Genomic DNA, 15,515 nt, shown 5'->3' on the forward strand with positions numbered 1-15,515 from the left:
GATGTTGTGTTCATGAGTATCAGGATTACCCCCGATATGGTTGGAACTGCTCGTACTAATTGTAACCTCCTCGAAAGGAAGACGAGCCACGTCCTCTGGCTCCACAAAAAGGATGCTTCTTACACTGAAGGGTGCCAAGAGCCTTCGCAGTATCTGTATCTTTTTTTAATTCCTTGCAGTGCTTCATCCATGTGATGGCCAAATAATAGTCGTAGGGCACATCGATGATCTTTGTCTGTACTTCATTGCGGAAAGAAGTAGCTCTTGACCAACCCTGTCGTCTTATGATCGCCGTCCCAGCCAATTGTCTGAAACCCGTTGATGAAACATCTACAGTGCAGTCAAAAATCTCAGCTGAGAGCCTCTCTTCCTCCTGAAGAATTCACCTTGTTTCTGCCTTCGAGTTCTCAGGCAACATTTCTTTAAATGGGGAAATGTCCGACCACATTTGGCGGTTGTATCTGCCCAGAAATACAAGAGAGTTGGCCGCTCTAACAGTCGTTGCTGCCATAGTGGATCATTTTTTGCTAATAGAGTCAATGCGTCTTTAGTCTTTATCAAGAGGAGCAGACAGGGGTTAAGCAGAATTTCTGGCAAGACGCTGAGCAGCCTGAGAAATCACCAAATCCGGCTTAGGTTGTCTTATAAGGCAGGCAGGCGAGTTATCCGGCACCTTATACTTCTTCTCCTCCAACTTAGGCAAGACTGCAAGAATTGAGGCTGGTGTTCTAATTACCTTTAGGCCTTCCTCCCACATAAAATCCACTATTGGGATTGAGCGAATCTGTCTTTTATTCTGTTCCATAAAATCGTAAAGGAAACAATCAGCTTGTTTGGTGACCATGAGGAGCTGAAATCTCTTTGCCACTCTTTCCATTAGGGTATGAAAACCCCCTATATCTTCAGGTGGGTAGTCCACCGGAGGCAAGGTGGAAGGAGATGGTGTTTGTATTTGATAGTAGTCCTATTCATTAGGCAATCATACCTCATCCAACTCACCCTCCTCTCCCTCGTCATCAATAGTATGATGCTCCTGAACCTATGGTTGTGGTGCTACCAGTGGTAGAGAAGAAGGAGAGGGAGATCGTATTATCAAGGAAGGCTGTGCAGTAGGGTTTTGAGGATCTGAAGATGCTGGTTCCCAAGGAGGGACTCTGCGGTAGTAATCTTCCACCATATGCTGTAGATTTGATACCAAGGAAACAGGCATTTGAATGATTTGTTCCCTTTCCCTGTCCTGGTTGGGGTTCTGAGGATAGTAAACATAATCATCAACATCCTCCTGGCACTTAATTTGAAGATCTAAAGGACTGTGAGCCACACCAAACATGCCTTCGTCATCTGAATCTTCGTCTTCGTCTCCATAATCAAATATTTCCTCAGGAGGACAGGGAGATATCTTACTATGAGAGGTGTGTATAGGTAAAATCTCTTCTTGAGAAGCTCTTCTTTTAGAGTGAAGAAGTGTAACTGACAAACAGTGTCCTGGGCAATTTGCCACTTCATAGACGCAGAATCAGACCCAATATAATAAGTTGCAGGCAAAATCGTCGACGAGGATGTCGGCGACGGTACTTCTGTCGAAAGTTTTGACGTCGACAAAGATCGTCGATGTAGGTCCGTGTTCAGAGGCATCAGCTCCAAGGACGAGGCAACTGTCGATGAGGCAATTTTGCCGGGACAACGGTCGACGAGACTACCGTTGATTAGAGATTCTTGTTTTTTAGAGCCGCCGACAACTGCAGCGGTGATGAAGGATCCATCGACAATTCTTTTAATGAAAATCTTTTTCTCATCGTCGATGTAATAGATGCTCTCGTCAGCATAGACGGTGTCACCTTTACCGAAACTAGGACATAATCATCATGGATTGAGGTGAAGGGAAGGTCAACGTCGTTGTCGTAGTTGTGGCAACGAAAGCTTTCGTGGACGAAGGCATCGTGATGGCTTCGTCGACGGAGTATCCTTCTGAGGTGACGAAATTGTCTCCAGTAGAGATCTGGATGTTGATCAATGATTTTGATGAGGCTGTAGAGGGTACAGACTGACCTTTGTGAGATGTAGACTCCTTTTTTAGATGAGGAGGGCTGATCATCAGATTTTAAAGAGTGGTGATGTTTCTTCAGCACCTTAACAGCCTTGGGAGACACCAAATCCACTTCACTTGTTCTCCTTTTTGAAGCAGTAGTTTTGAGGGAAGAATCACTATCTTCATCAGACAGAGGATTGTCCTTAGTTTTCAACTTCTGTAGCAACAGAAGAAGACGTTCCTCCCTGTCTCTCAAAGTCTTTTGAAAGAAGGTTCTGCAGATCTTACAGTCTCTCACCTGATGATCAGGGTGAAGGCAGTAGATACACTTCTTCTGGGGATCACCCGAGTGAAATCTGAGTTTTCCACAAGAGTCACAATGCCTGAAAAGATACTTCTTTGAGGAAGACAAGTTGTTCTGAAGAAGAAAAATGTTTAATAGGCCAAAAAAAACAATTACTGAGCAGAGCTCAGGGAGAGTCCCTTCACCCGACATGTGATAGAAATTCTGAGAGCCTGGAGCCTCGGTGGCGAGGGTTCTAGAGGTTGCTGACACCTGATTGGTTGGAGTTTGAACCATCCTAATGACTAGGACGAGATATTAAAGCGAATGTTTTTTCTCTTAACTTTAATGTTAAAGTCATTACTTACTGCTTCGACGACGGGGAATGATTCAAGCCTGTGAATCTATGAAAGATACCCCAATACTGGAGAAACATAAATACATTTTAAAAAACATGTCAAAATAAATCAATTAAGACTTCCCCAATGCTGCGTCCGCTCCTTCTTGCTCCTTTCCCGATCCTTGACTGGTGAACACCGCGCAGGCTCCCAGATGCCAATCCCAGTCTCTCATGCTGGGAATAGGATGTTAGTAGCGCTGGGATTCGTCTGAGCGGCCTGATTTGCCACTTAGACAGTGCCTGGAAGTCAGTGGCATTTCTCCACCCGGCGTGGAGAATTACTATGTATGCATGTCGGTTTGGCCAGCCTCAGACGGCACGACAAACCGTCATGCGCACTTAGCAGTGCCCACAACTCCTCCTCCTGAAGATCAAGATAGCCTGGCCCCGGCCCATGACTCAGCTACCCATCAGAGGCAATGGTGAAAAAGAAAAAGATACTCAAATTATTTGATTATCATTTTATTTTTCACTGTTGCCTCTGCTGGGTAGCAGCAGTGGGGCGACGCTCCTCCGCCATAGCCGCCCCGATTACTATTATTATTTTTTAAACCTTTATTTTTTATTTTTCAGTAAAGTCACAGTGGGTGTACAGTTGCAAACATGCTGTCCAATGGGATCAGAGTAAAAGATAAAAGTAAAGAAACAATAGATTTAGACAATTTCAAGTACCAGTTGCTGTATATCTGGGAGCTTAGGAATAGTCACATCAAGGATTTCGACTACCCACCCTCCTTAGCAGTCCTACTGTCGCTCGCATCCGATTAATATAGATCAGTCTCAGTAACCTCAAGAGTTAGGAAATCCCTACTGAGCTCTCTCCATGTTCCGAGATCATCTTCTAATTTCTCAACCCTCTTACTAGCCTTCATGTGGGCCTCCTCCGTAAGCGACCACTCACATATCCCGCAACCAATCATCCACTGAGGGGGGAGCGCTTTCCCATCCATATTATAGCAATACTACGTCTCGCTAGGACCAGGAGCCCCTGATTATTGTTATCTTTGCTCATAACATTAATATTTATTTAGCACCTTCGCTGCGGCGGCTATTCCGCCGCAGCGCTATGGGGGTGGGGGGCCGCGTATCGCGCACATGCTGGTGACGGAACCGCTCCGTCACCAGCCACGGTTGAGCTGTGCTCATGACGGAGCGGTTACGTTATGGCCCCGCCCGCTCAATGGAACCCCAAGCGCAGGCGCGGATTCCGCGCCGCGCAGGCGCGGCGAGCGGGCCATGACTGAACCGCTCCGTCATCAGAACAGCGCCACCGCGGCTGATGACGGAGCGGTTCCGTCATCAGCACGGAAAGAGTTAACAAGCATTTGCAATGCAATGGTCTCGGCATCATTAAAGGTAGAGCTATTGGCATTGCTCATGACATTTTTTTTTCTTTAAATCAAAAGATTCTGCACTCACTACTCTGCACTCACTACTCTGCACTCACTACTCTGCACTCACTACTCTGCACTCACTACTCTGCACTCACTACTCTGCATTACCACTCTGCACTCACTACTCTGCACTCACTACTCTGCACTCACTACTCTGCACTCACTACTCTGCACTCACTACTCTGCACTCACTACTCTGCACTCTGCACTCACTACTCTGCACTCACTACTCTGCACTCACTACTCTGCACTCACTACTCTGCACTCAGCACTTACTACTCTGCACTCAGCACTTACTACTCTGCACTCAGCACTTACTACTCTGCACTCACTACTCTGCACTCACTACTCTGCACTCACTACTCTGCATTACCACTCTGCACTCACTACTCACTACTCTGCATTACCATTCTGCACTCACTCTGCACTCACTACTCTGCACTCACTACTCTGCACTCACTACTCTGCACTCACTACTCTGCACTCACCACTCTGCACTCACCACTCTGCACTCACTACTCTGCACTCAGCACTCTGCACTCACTACTCTGCACTCACTGCACTCACTACTCTGCACTCACTACTCTGCACTCACTACTCTGCACTCAGCACTTACTACTCTGCACTCAGCACTTACTACTCTGCACTCAGCACTTACTACTCTGCACTCAGCACTTACTACTCTGCACTCACTACCCTGCACTCACTACTCTGCACTCACTACTCTGCACTCACTACTCTGCACTCACTACTCTGCACTCACTACTCTGCACTCACTACTCTGCATTACCACTCTGCACTCACTACTCTGCATTACCACTCTGCACTCACTACTCTGCACTCACTACTCTGCACTCACTACTCTGCACTCACTACTCTGCACTCAGCACTCACTACTCTGCACTCACTACTCTGCACTCAGCACTCACTACTCTGCACTCACTACTCTGCACTCACTACTCTGCACTCTGCACTCACTACTCTGCACTCACTACTCTGCACTCACTACTCTGCACTCACTACTCTGCACTCACTACTCTGCACTCAGCACTTACTACTCTGCACTCAGCACTTACTACTCTGCACTCAGCACTTACTACTCTGCACTCACTACTCTGCACTCACTACTCTGCACTCACTACTCTGCATTACCACTCTGCACTCACTACTCACTACTCTGCATTACCATTCTGCACTCACTCTGCACTCACTACTCTGCACTCACTACTCTGCACTCACTACTCTGCACTCACTACTCTGCACTCACCACTCTGCACTCACCACTCAGCACTCACTACTCTGCACTCAGCACTCTGCACTCACTACTCTGCACTCACTGCACTCACTACTCTGCACTTACTACTCTGCACTCACTACTCTGCACTCACTACTCTGCACTCAGCACTTACTACTCTGCACTCAGCACTTACTACTCTGCACTCAGCACTTACTACTCTGCACTCAGCACTTACTACTCTGCACTCAGCACTTACTACTCTGCACTCACTACCCTGCACTCACTACTCTGCACTCACTACTCTGCACTCACTACTCTGCACTCACTACTCTGCACTTACTACTCTGCACTCACTACTCTGCACTCAGCACTCTGCACTCACTACTCTGCACTCAGCACTCTGCACTCACTACTCTGCACTCACTACTCTGCACTCACTACTCTGCACTCACTACTCTGCACTCACTACTCTGCATTACCACTCTGCACTCACTACTCTGCACTCACTACTCTGCACTCACTACTCTGCACTCTGCACTCACTACTCTGCACTCACTACTCTGCACTCACTACTCTGCACTCACTACTCTGCACTCACTACTCTGCACTCACTACTCTGCACTCACTACTCTGCATTACCACTCTGCACTCACTACTCACTACTCTGCATTACCATTCTGCACTCACTCTGCACTCACTACTCTGCACTCACTACTCTGCACTCACTACTCTGCACTCACTACTCTGCACTCACCACTCTGCACTCACCACTCTGCACTCACTACTCTGCACTCAGCACTCTGCACTCACTACTCTGCACTCACTGCACTCACTACTCTGCACTTACTACTCTGCACTCACTACTCTGCACTCACTACTCTGCACTCAGCACTTACTACTCTGCACTCAGCACTTACTACTCTGCACTCAGCACTTACTACTCTGCACTCAGCACTTACTACTCTGCACTCAGCACTTACTACTCTGCACTCACTACCCTGCACTCACTACTCTGCACTCACTACTCTGCACTCACTACTCTGCACTCACTACTCTGCACTTACTACTCTGCACTCACTACTCTGCACTCAGCACTCTGCACTCACTACTCTGCACTCAGCACTCTGCACTCACTACTCTGCACTCACTACTCTGCACTCACTACTCTGCACTCACTACTCTGCACTCACTACTCTGCACTCACTACTCTGCACTCACTACTCTGCATTACCACTCTGCACTCACTACTCTGCATTACCACTCTGCACTCACTACTCTGCACTCACTACTCTGCACTCACTACTCTGCACTCACTACTCTGCACTCAGCACTCACTACTCTGCACTCACTACTCTGCACTCAGCACTCACTACTCTGCACTCACTACTCTGCACTCACTACTCTGCACTCTGCACTCACTACTCTGCACTCACTACTCTGCACTCACTACTCTGCACTCACTACTCTGCACTCACTACTCTGCACTCACTACTCTGCACTCAGCACTTACTACTCTGCACTCAGCACTTACTACTCTGCACTCAGCACTTACTACTCTGCACTCACTACTCTGCACTCACTACTCTGCACTCACTACTCTGCATTACCACTCTGCACTCACTACTCACTACTCTGCATTACCATTCTGCACTCACTCTGCACTCACTACTCTGCACTCACTACTCTGCACTCACTACTCTGCACTCACTACTCTGCACTCACCACTCTGCACTCACCACTCTGCACTCACTACTCTGCACTCAGCACTCTGCACTCACTACTCTGCACTCACTGCACTCACTACTCTGCACTTACTACTCTGCACTCACTACTCTGCACTCACTACTCTGCACTCAGCACTTACTACTCTGCACTCAGCACTTACTACTCTGCACTCAGCACTTACTACTCTGCACTCAGCACTTACTACTCTGCACTCAGCACTTACTACTCTGCACTCACTACCCTGCACTCACTACTCTGCACTCACTACTCTGCACTCACTACTCTGCACTCACTACTCTGCACTTACTACTCTGCACTCACTACTCTGCACTCAGCACTCTGCACTCACTACTCTGCACTCAGCACTCTGCACTCACTACTCTGCACTCACTACTCTGCACTCACTACTCTGCACTCACTACTCTGCACTCACTACTCTGCATTACCACTCTGCACTCACTACTCACTACTCTGCATTACCACTCTGCACTCACTACTCTGCACTCACTACTCTGCACTCACTACTCTGCACTCACTACTCACTACTCAGCACTCACTACTCAGCACTCACTACTCTGCACTCACTACTCTGCACTCACTACTCTGCACTCAGCACTCTGCACTCAGCACTCTGCACTCACTACTCTGCACTCAGCACTCTGCACTCAGCACTCACTACTCTGCACTCACTACACCTGTCCCTTTAGTCTAACTAAATATAATCTCCGATACCAATATGCCCGTGGTTATTTAGTTGCTTAAAATCTGCAGTTAGAAGTATCCATTAAAAATATCCGTTTTAGGTGTTACTTACTAGACAGATGGCTGCTAAAAGTATTGATCCCAAATATTCCAACTGTATCAATTTCTCCACCCAGAGCAGCACTGCCCGCTCACCTCATGCCACTGGTGGCTTGGTTTGTTACTCAGCTTTTAAACTATTCCAGTAGAATGCACGATGGGATATTTGCAATCTAAAAAATGAACTCAATCATCACGCTGCTTCCCCCACTCAATTCTTTAATTTCTTAAATGTATTCTATAGATAAAGCAGTCCTTTTTGGCTCTTTTTCCGCCGCACTGGCAAAGCTAACAATGCATTTGTTAATGTAAAATTGAGTTTGTACATGGGGCGCATGTAAACTGCATTTGTGAATGCCTTTATATGCATTGACCCTTTAAACCCGACCTACTGACTTTGCCAATGCAAACCGAGCCGACACCGGCCCAGCAGACAGACGAGCTGCATGCGAAACCTATCGTGGGGCGGGACTGAGAAAACGAAACCTATCGTGGGGCGGGACTTCCGTTTTGTGAAGCCCGCACCCACGGAGTGCCTGGAGGAGCACCGAGGGAGAGCCCCGCGGTCGGAGGCTGCACAAGTCCGGAGGGCCTTTGACCGGTGAGCGGAGCGGAGCGGAAGGGGGGAGCGGGGGGGGGGAGTGAGAATGCCTGTATGTCTGCGTGTCCGGAGGGCCTTTGACCGGTGAGCGGGGCGGGGAGAGAATGCCTGTATGTCTGCGTGTGTGTGTGCGACGGCGGAGGGGAGGGGTGGGGGGCGGGGTGCGACGGCGGAGGGGTGGGGGGGGATGCTCGGTGCACGTGTGTGTGTGTGTATGCATGCGACGCCGGGGGTGGATTCGCTGTATGTGTGGGTGCGTGCGTGCATGAGCGCTCGTGTGTGTGTCTGTCGCTGTTTCTGCGCATGCGCGTGTGGTGTTGCTGCTTCCCAGGAGACAGCAGCTGAGCGCGTTCTCGAGCGCGTGGCCAGCGGAAATCGCCTCCTTGAAGAGGCAATGCGCGTGGCCAAGGCTGTCTCCTGGGAAGCATAGTCCCTGGCAAAAGATCTCCGGCGGAGACGCGCTTCCGCGCGTTGACGCCGAGACCTAAAAAGGCTATTGCCAGCTAACAGATAGATATTATAAAAAAAACAAGGCAATGGGAAAGTGTGATAATTTTTATTAGTTATCCGACCCACAAGACAGAAGGCATTTTTTCCACAGGTCTTTTTCAGGCTTATTAGAAGAGTCTCATTTATAAATATTAGAAGTCTGTCTTGTTACCCTAACCTCCAGGTATTGAATGAGTTCAATAAGGCAAGGCAATGGGAAAGTGTGATAATTTTTATTAGTTATCCGACCCACAAGACAGAAGGCATTTTTTCCACAGGTCTTTTTCAGGCTTATTAGAAGAGTCTCATTTATAAATATTAGAAGTCTGTCTTGTTACCCTAACCTCCAGGTATTGAATGAGTTTTGATGTGACACCAAGCTAATATTCTTCCTCTAAACCCGATTCTCCACAGTCGCAAAGATACTACTCATAAAATACCTTTGTGAGTAGGAAACAAAATCGTAAACTTGCACAAAAGTATAAGTTTAACTTTGTCAAACAGGCCCTCTATATTTAACTTGTCACTTGTGTTGCACTTCAAAGACATGAGTTCTTAAAAAAAAAAAAAAAATTAATCAATGCAAAAATATAATCAATAAGTTCAACGATACTATGCATTATGTGTAACAAGTACATCAAATAAAGATAAAAACAATAAAGAAAAACAAAAGAATAATGCATTAGTAATTTTTCTATCCAATGTAACCCTCCCCCCCCCCACTGTTACCTCCCCTCCCCCCAATCTGGGGGTTGGTCACCCTCTGGTAGCTTTCCAGATTCAAGTATAAGTTTATGAGAAACTTGGAACCATTCACTCATTGTTTACCAACCATCTAGTCAGTGGCGCCCATATTTCTCGACCTTTACTTCGGGTGCACGGTCCCCTCCTAGCATAGATAGCTTTTTCAAGATTATAATTCGCAAGTACCCGGGAGAGCCATTGTTGAAACCCTGGTGGGTTAGGATCCAGCCAGGCAGATACTAAACATAGACGCAGTATTGCCATACCAATAAACACAAATTTTTCTCTGGGATTCCCCTGGAAGTCCTGATCTACCCCAAGTCCAATTAACGTTGGAGAAAGGGAGCAGGCAATCCCCAGGGTTTCGTTATAAAAACTGGTAATTCCTCGTTTTAGATTGTCCAGAGCATCACGGGTGGCAAAGATGTGGCTAAGGTCTGCTTGATATAAAGTGCAGCGCGGACAAACAGTCCCTCTCCCAGTTTAGCAATTTTTTGTTGGGGTATAATAAAGCAAAAAAGCACGATTTATAGTATTGAGCCTGAAGTCGGGCTGGTACTAAAATATTCCGTGCTAAGTTAGCTGAATGAAAAAAATAGGTTTTCTGAGACACCAATTTCTGCCTTCCATTTTACAGCTCGATTTTCCATATCATCTGGCATTAATGAATTAAAAAAATTATAGACAGCACCAATAGATAAATCTCTATTCTTTCTAAGTTTATCTATAATTTCAATATTAGTGAACCCTATCGGACCCCCCCTTTCTTAGTCAAAAAGTCTCGAATTTGTAAATACTTGAAAAAGTCTCTCCTATCTAGCCCATACCATGTTCCAAGGTTTTTAAACGAGACCAGCATTGTTGAGGGAAAAAAGCCTCCAGGGTTAGTCAAACCGGCTACACTCCATCATTCTATAATAGAGCCTGTAAAAATCTCCGGCAAGATGGGGTTATCACAGAGTGGCGTGCAAAAATTCAAGCGTCCCAGCCCAATACGTTTCTGAATAAATTTCATGACCTTGCATCCCCCTTGTAGCGTCTTGAAACTGACTTTCTTGTAGTGATTGTCATTCAGGCGCTGCCAGACCCACCCCCGTGCCTCTGTCCCTATAACAAGCTCGAGTGGAGATGGTATCTCTTCCATCCTACTTTCTGTCGGTTTTTTCTGGATAAGAACTAAATTATACAGTATGGTAGTGGCCCAATAGTAAAGTCTGATGTTTGGTAGGGTGAGCCCTCACTTTCTTTGGATAAAGAGAGAAATTTGAATTATCTTCTAGGCTTTGCATATCCCCAAATAAATCTAGAGAATAGATCTTCAATTTCTTTAAGACATTTAGTATCATATTTCAAAGGGATTGCCCGCAACACATACAAGAACTTAGGAAAAAACAGCATTTTGATGAGATTGCATCTGCCTATGATGGATAGATGAATATTGTGCAATCTAGCCAGTTCTGGTTTAGTTTTAGCTATTAGTCGCTCAATATTATCCTTAACAATACTGTCAGTGTTTGCAATGATATCTACACCCATATATGCTTTTTTAACCACTCGATCATCATTAGTCTTAACATTCTCATTACAAATAATTTTAGTTTTAATCGCGATTGAGAGAATACCAAGAGAGCGGCCTGAATCTCGCCGCCTCTATTTCAATTTCGCCTATAGCTACATCAGGATCAGGGGGTCACCAAAGCTATAGAATCAGCATATGCTAGAACTTTGGTTTCCCAGCCGTTGGTTATAATAGGTCGAATAACATTATTACGTTCTATCTGGCAAGTATTAAATGTATTAGCTGAAATTAAGCCTCCGAGAGAGAGAAACCCTAACTTTTCTTTTGAGATTTGTGAATCAAACTTCAGATCAACAAATTGCATGGCATCGACCATGCACTATGGACCTGGACTAACACCTGACCTGTCAACGGTTTGCCACACGCAAGGATTTAATGGCAGGTCCAGTGGATAACCCCTTCTATGCTTGGCCAAAGGCTGTGTGTAGTCAGCGTTATTTTCATAGAAGATAGATGTAGTAGATCCTCACTTACTCCCAGAAATTCAATTAAAAAACGATGTTATAGAGCATGTTTAACTTCTTCTCCTCCGAACAGCTTAATGTATAGGCGTACTGTCTGCAGTGTGCATGTGAGCCCATGATTTCCATCTTCCGGCTTGTTGTTCTTTATGCCAATGGCACAGGCCCGGTAGCCTGTGGGGATGACATGGAGTATTAACTTGCCCGAGTAAAGGTAGAAGCCAAAGGCAAAACAACCATGGTCAATGTAAGAGTACAAGAGAAACAGGGTGCTTGTTGTTTTTAGGCCATGGCTTTACAATGCGGACTCCACGTGCAATGGATGCCTGCACTCCCCAATCCTCCTTTGAGGTCACTGGACACCGAACCTCCAAGAGAGCTTACCGTAAAACCGGGTCAGGACGCATAAATTCAACAACACAGATCAGCATGTCTCAGGAAGAATGCACACTATATTTCAAACCCCAGCATTAGTAAAAGACACAGAATAGTGAATAATAAAGTAAGTAAGCATACATGGGAGTACACATCCAAACATAATTTACAGCCCCAACATCAGTAGCCCTACCTTTCAGAGCACTTGCGGGATCCAAAACAGCCAATGCCTGGTACTTTGAGAAAGTGCAGACAACATCCTTCCTTCTCAATAATAATTGTCCAGGACAAAGAGAGTCTCTTCTGCCATGCAGACCAAGCTATACCTCCTGATAAACCCACCCATACCCCTTAGTGATTACACCCCACCAAGGTAGTTCCCACACAATAACACCATGGTGTCCCAATAGAGTAGTGATGGGGTAAAAGGTGCAATTATGGTTCAGCGGGATCTAAGAGGGCGATACTAACCTATGCCGGGTACCTCTGACCATGCTCACCACAGAGTTGACTCTTGGCTAGAGGGTCACCACCCTACAATTGTGCATAGCATTAAGGTTCTGACCATACTCTCTTGCTGGGAGTACATTTTGTTACTGGAATGGAGAGAGATGTTGTGTCTTCAAAATTGAGAATTGGTCCAGAACACAGATCAGCCTCAGCTAATTCTAGACAGTCATTCATTAATACATGACATTCTTACTGTCTAACCTAATTTACATCCAGAGCTCAGGTCCACACTACCTCTCAGGAAACCAACACATGTTCCTAACCATTTAAATACTCCACAAATACCAACAGAGATACCTGAGCATTCAGGAGTGGACAACATACAGATAGTTAACCACCTTTAGGAAAAAGGCCTCCAAAATTTGCCGAACAATTATGCTTTCCTGAGGCATGCAGAGGTCTGACATGATCAGACTTGATTATAATAGGTTTAGTACCAGGGCCAGAAGCCTACGTAGCTAGCTTTGACCACATTGGATGTGTTGACCAAAGCAAAGTCTGAATACTAGTCTCAGGAAGAGAGCAAAACCATTCCAGATTTGCCAGGATCCCAGAAAGATATTGAGCAGATCAGTGCACACTTTGAAAAGGAATAGGCAGTGGAGTCCATTGTCCCTGCTCTAGAGGCACCAGTTGAGCGCCCTAAACTTGTGGGCCTTTAGAAGGAATCCAGGAACAGTTCAGAATAGGAGCAGTTAGAAGATATTATGTTGGCTGGGATTGGTGTAGAGTGGGCCTGTGAATCCTCCACCAGGAGCTAGCTAAAGGCTAGTGGTTCATTTAATGCACAGGGATGTGCTGTTGTAACTGGGCCTTGGAAGTGCCTTTAGCAGAATATCTGGGCATTAGAAAGACCCTAGGTATGTTTGACTGTTTTACTGACCAGGCATGGGCCGAAACACAGACAGGTTCTGCTAGCCAATTGACAAGGAAGTCACGAGGTAATACTACAACAGTGTTGGTGCCACAGCTAGTAGTGGGTATATACTGAGCAACTGGAAATTCACATTGTGGATCCATTTGAGCCCCATCTTCCACACTAGTATCAGGCAACAAGCACATCTTGGTTGTGGCACACAACGCCATGAGGTATACAGAGGTGGCACCTTTGAGAAGCGCAACCTCTTGGGCAGCATAAAGGGCACTCCTGGGAATCTTTTCTAGGATCGGGTTTCCAAGACTATAATTTTGACAGTAAACAATGGTAGCTCCTCCTATTTGAAAGAAATGCAAGAGCAAGCTGGCATAACCTACACCTTCTCCACAACATACCATTCACAAACCAATGATTTGGTGGAACTGTTAAACAAGGCCCTTTAAAGCATCATGGGAACTCTACCAGAGCACCTCAGAAGGAAGACAAATCTTCTGTAGCCATGTCTCTTATCCACCTATAGAGAAATTCCACAGACGTGAATGGATTTTAGTCCCCTTGAGCTTCTGCTCGGGAACCGGGTGCATGGCCCACTCACCTTAATGAGAAAATGCTGTGAAGGAACCTCCATATCACCCCAGAAGTGATGGACTATGTGATTGACCTCATAAGCTGATGGCACCATTCATGAGTCAGGCGGAAACAAACCAACTATCAAGCCAGTCAAAGAGTTTACAAACTAGCGATATGGCCAAAACACTGACTGGTTACCAGTAGGGTCAGAAGGTGTTGGCGCGGAAGCTCACTTACCATAGGGCTTTAGAGGACAATTGGTGTGGACCACATAAGGTAGCACAGAAGATTTCTGAAGTAAAATACTTGGTAGACCCAGGTATCACAACAGAATCCAATAAGGTGTTTCATGTGAATCAGTTGGAGGGATACCTCATCCAACTAGATTTTGTTGTGAAGATCCTGGCAATGGTAAAAGAGTTTAATGAGGAAAACAACCACTCCCTGACCTATTACAAAGTGATGTGAAGGACAGCTCTCTAGAAAGGGTACAGGTTGCTCATGAACTGATTTCTGAACAGCAAAGAGAGCGTAGAAAGGTCATAGGCTCATTTTCCCATCTCAGCTCACTGACCCCTAGGTTGTGTACAAGACATATACACTGGAAATCCTATGAAAGGCTGAATGTATAGATGTTAGACCAACTATGAAAAGAAACCAGGCCAGACCAGTTTTTAAACCTGGAAAATAGATGTAGATCGCCGGCCTGAAAATATTGTAGTTTATTCTAGTTTCAGCTGCTTCATTGCACGAAGTGACGATTTGTTGGGTTCCATGGCTAGTACTGCTGATAGCTAGTCTCCTGAAGGTGAAGAGACATCATTCTGTTTTCTGCTAGCCTTGCTGGAAGAAGGTATAGGTCTCCCTGTGCTCCTGGGAGCAGCCAGCCTGCTGAGAGGGGAGAGGAGAGAGCCTTACCATCAAAAGTCTGTCTGCCTATGGAGAGAAACTCAGCTGCCAAACATGGAGTTATCAGCCAAGAGGGAGCAAGGGAAATGCCAGAGTGCAGAAAAGATCGGTGATGTGTCCAGGATTATCCACGCTGGCTGTCTGATTGCGGACTCAAAGTCCGACCGAAGAAAGGTCATCTCTGACCTGCAAGTGTCAACTATAAACACTGCTCGAGTCAGAGAGTGCTGTGGAGGAAGATGCAGACAGCCTTATGTGACTCTACGGTCATTGCACTGCAGTGATTACAGCAGCTCCCCAGACAAAAGGAGGAAGATATTCCATGGAAACAACTGGAGCAAAAATTCCGTTACAAATTGGTGGAGAGTCCAAAAAATAAAAACATAACAACACTGTATAAATTAAAGATAAATTACATTTATTTGTTGAGTATCTCAATACAATATTAATTTCATTAGCTCGTCATTTTCATTTCGCAAGATCGTATCTTCAAGTAGTACATAACATTACTTCCAAAATGTTATATTGCTA

At 45.8% G+C, this 15,515-nt stretch overlaps 1 protein-coding gene across 1 annotated transcript in view; it reads right to left on the reverse strand.

The window, feature by feature from the left end:
- PTPDC1 (protein tyrosine phosphatase domain containing 1) overlaps positions 1 to 15,515 on the reverse strand; it is a 370,176-nt gene that overhangs the window by 216,089 nt on the left and 138,572 nt on the right. The gene's annotated exons all lie outside the window — the stretch shown is intronic.

The sequence above is a fragment of the Lissotriton vulgaris genome, chromosome 9 (genome assembly GCF_964263255.1).
Source record: "Lissotriton vulgaris chromosome 9, aLisVul1.2, whole genome shotgun sequence".
Classification (NCBI taxonomy): Eukaryota; Metazoa; Chordata; class Amphibia; order Caudata; family Salamandridae; genus Lissotriton; species Lissotriton vulgaris.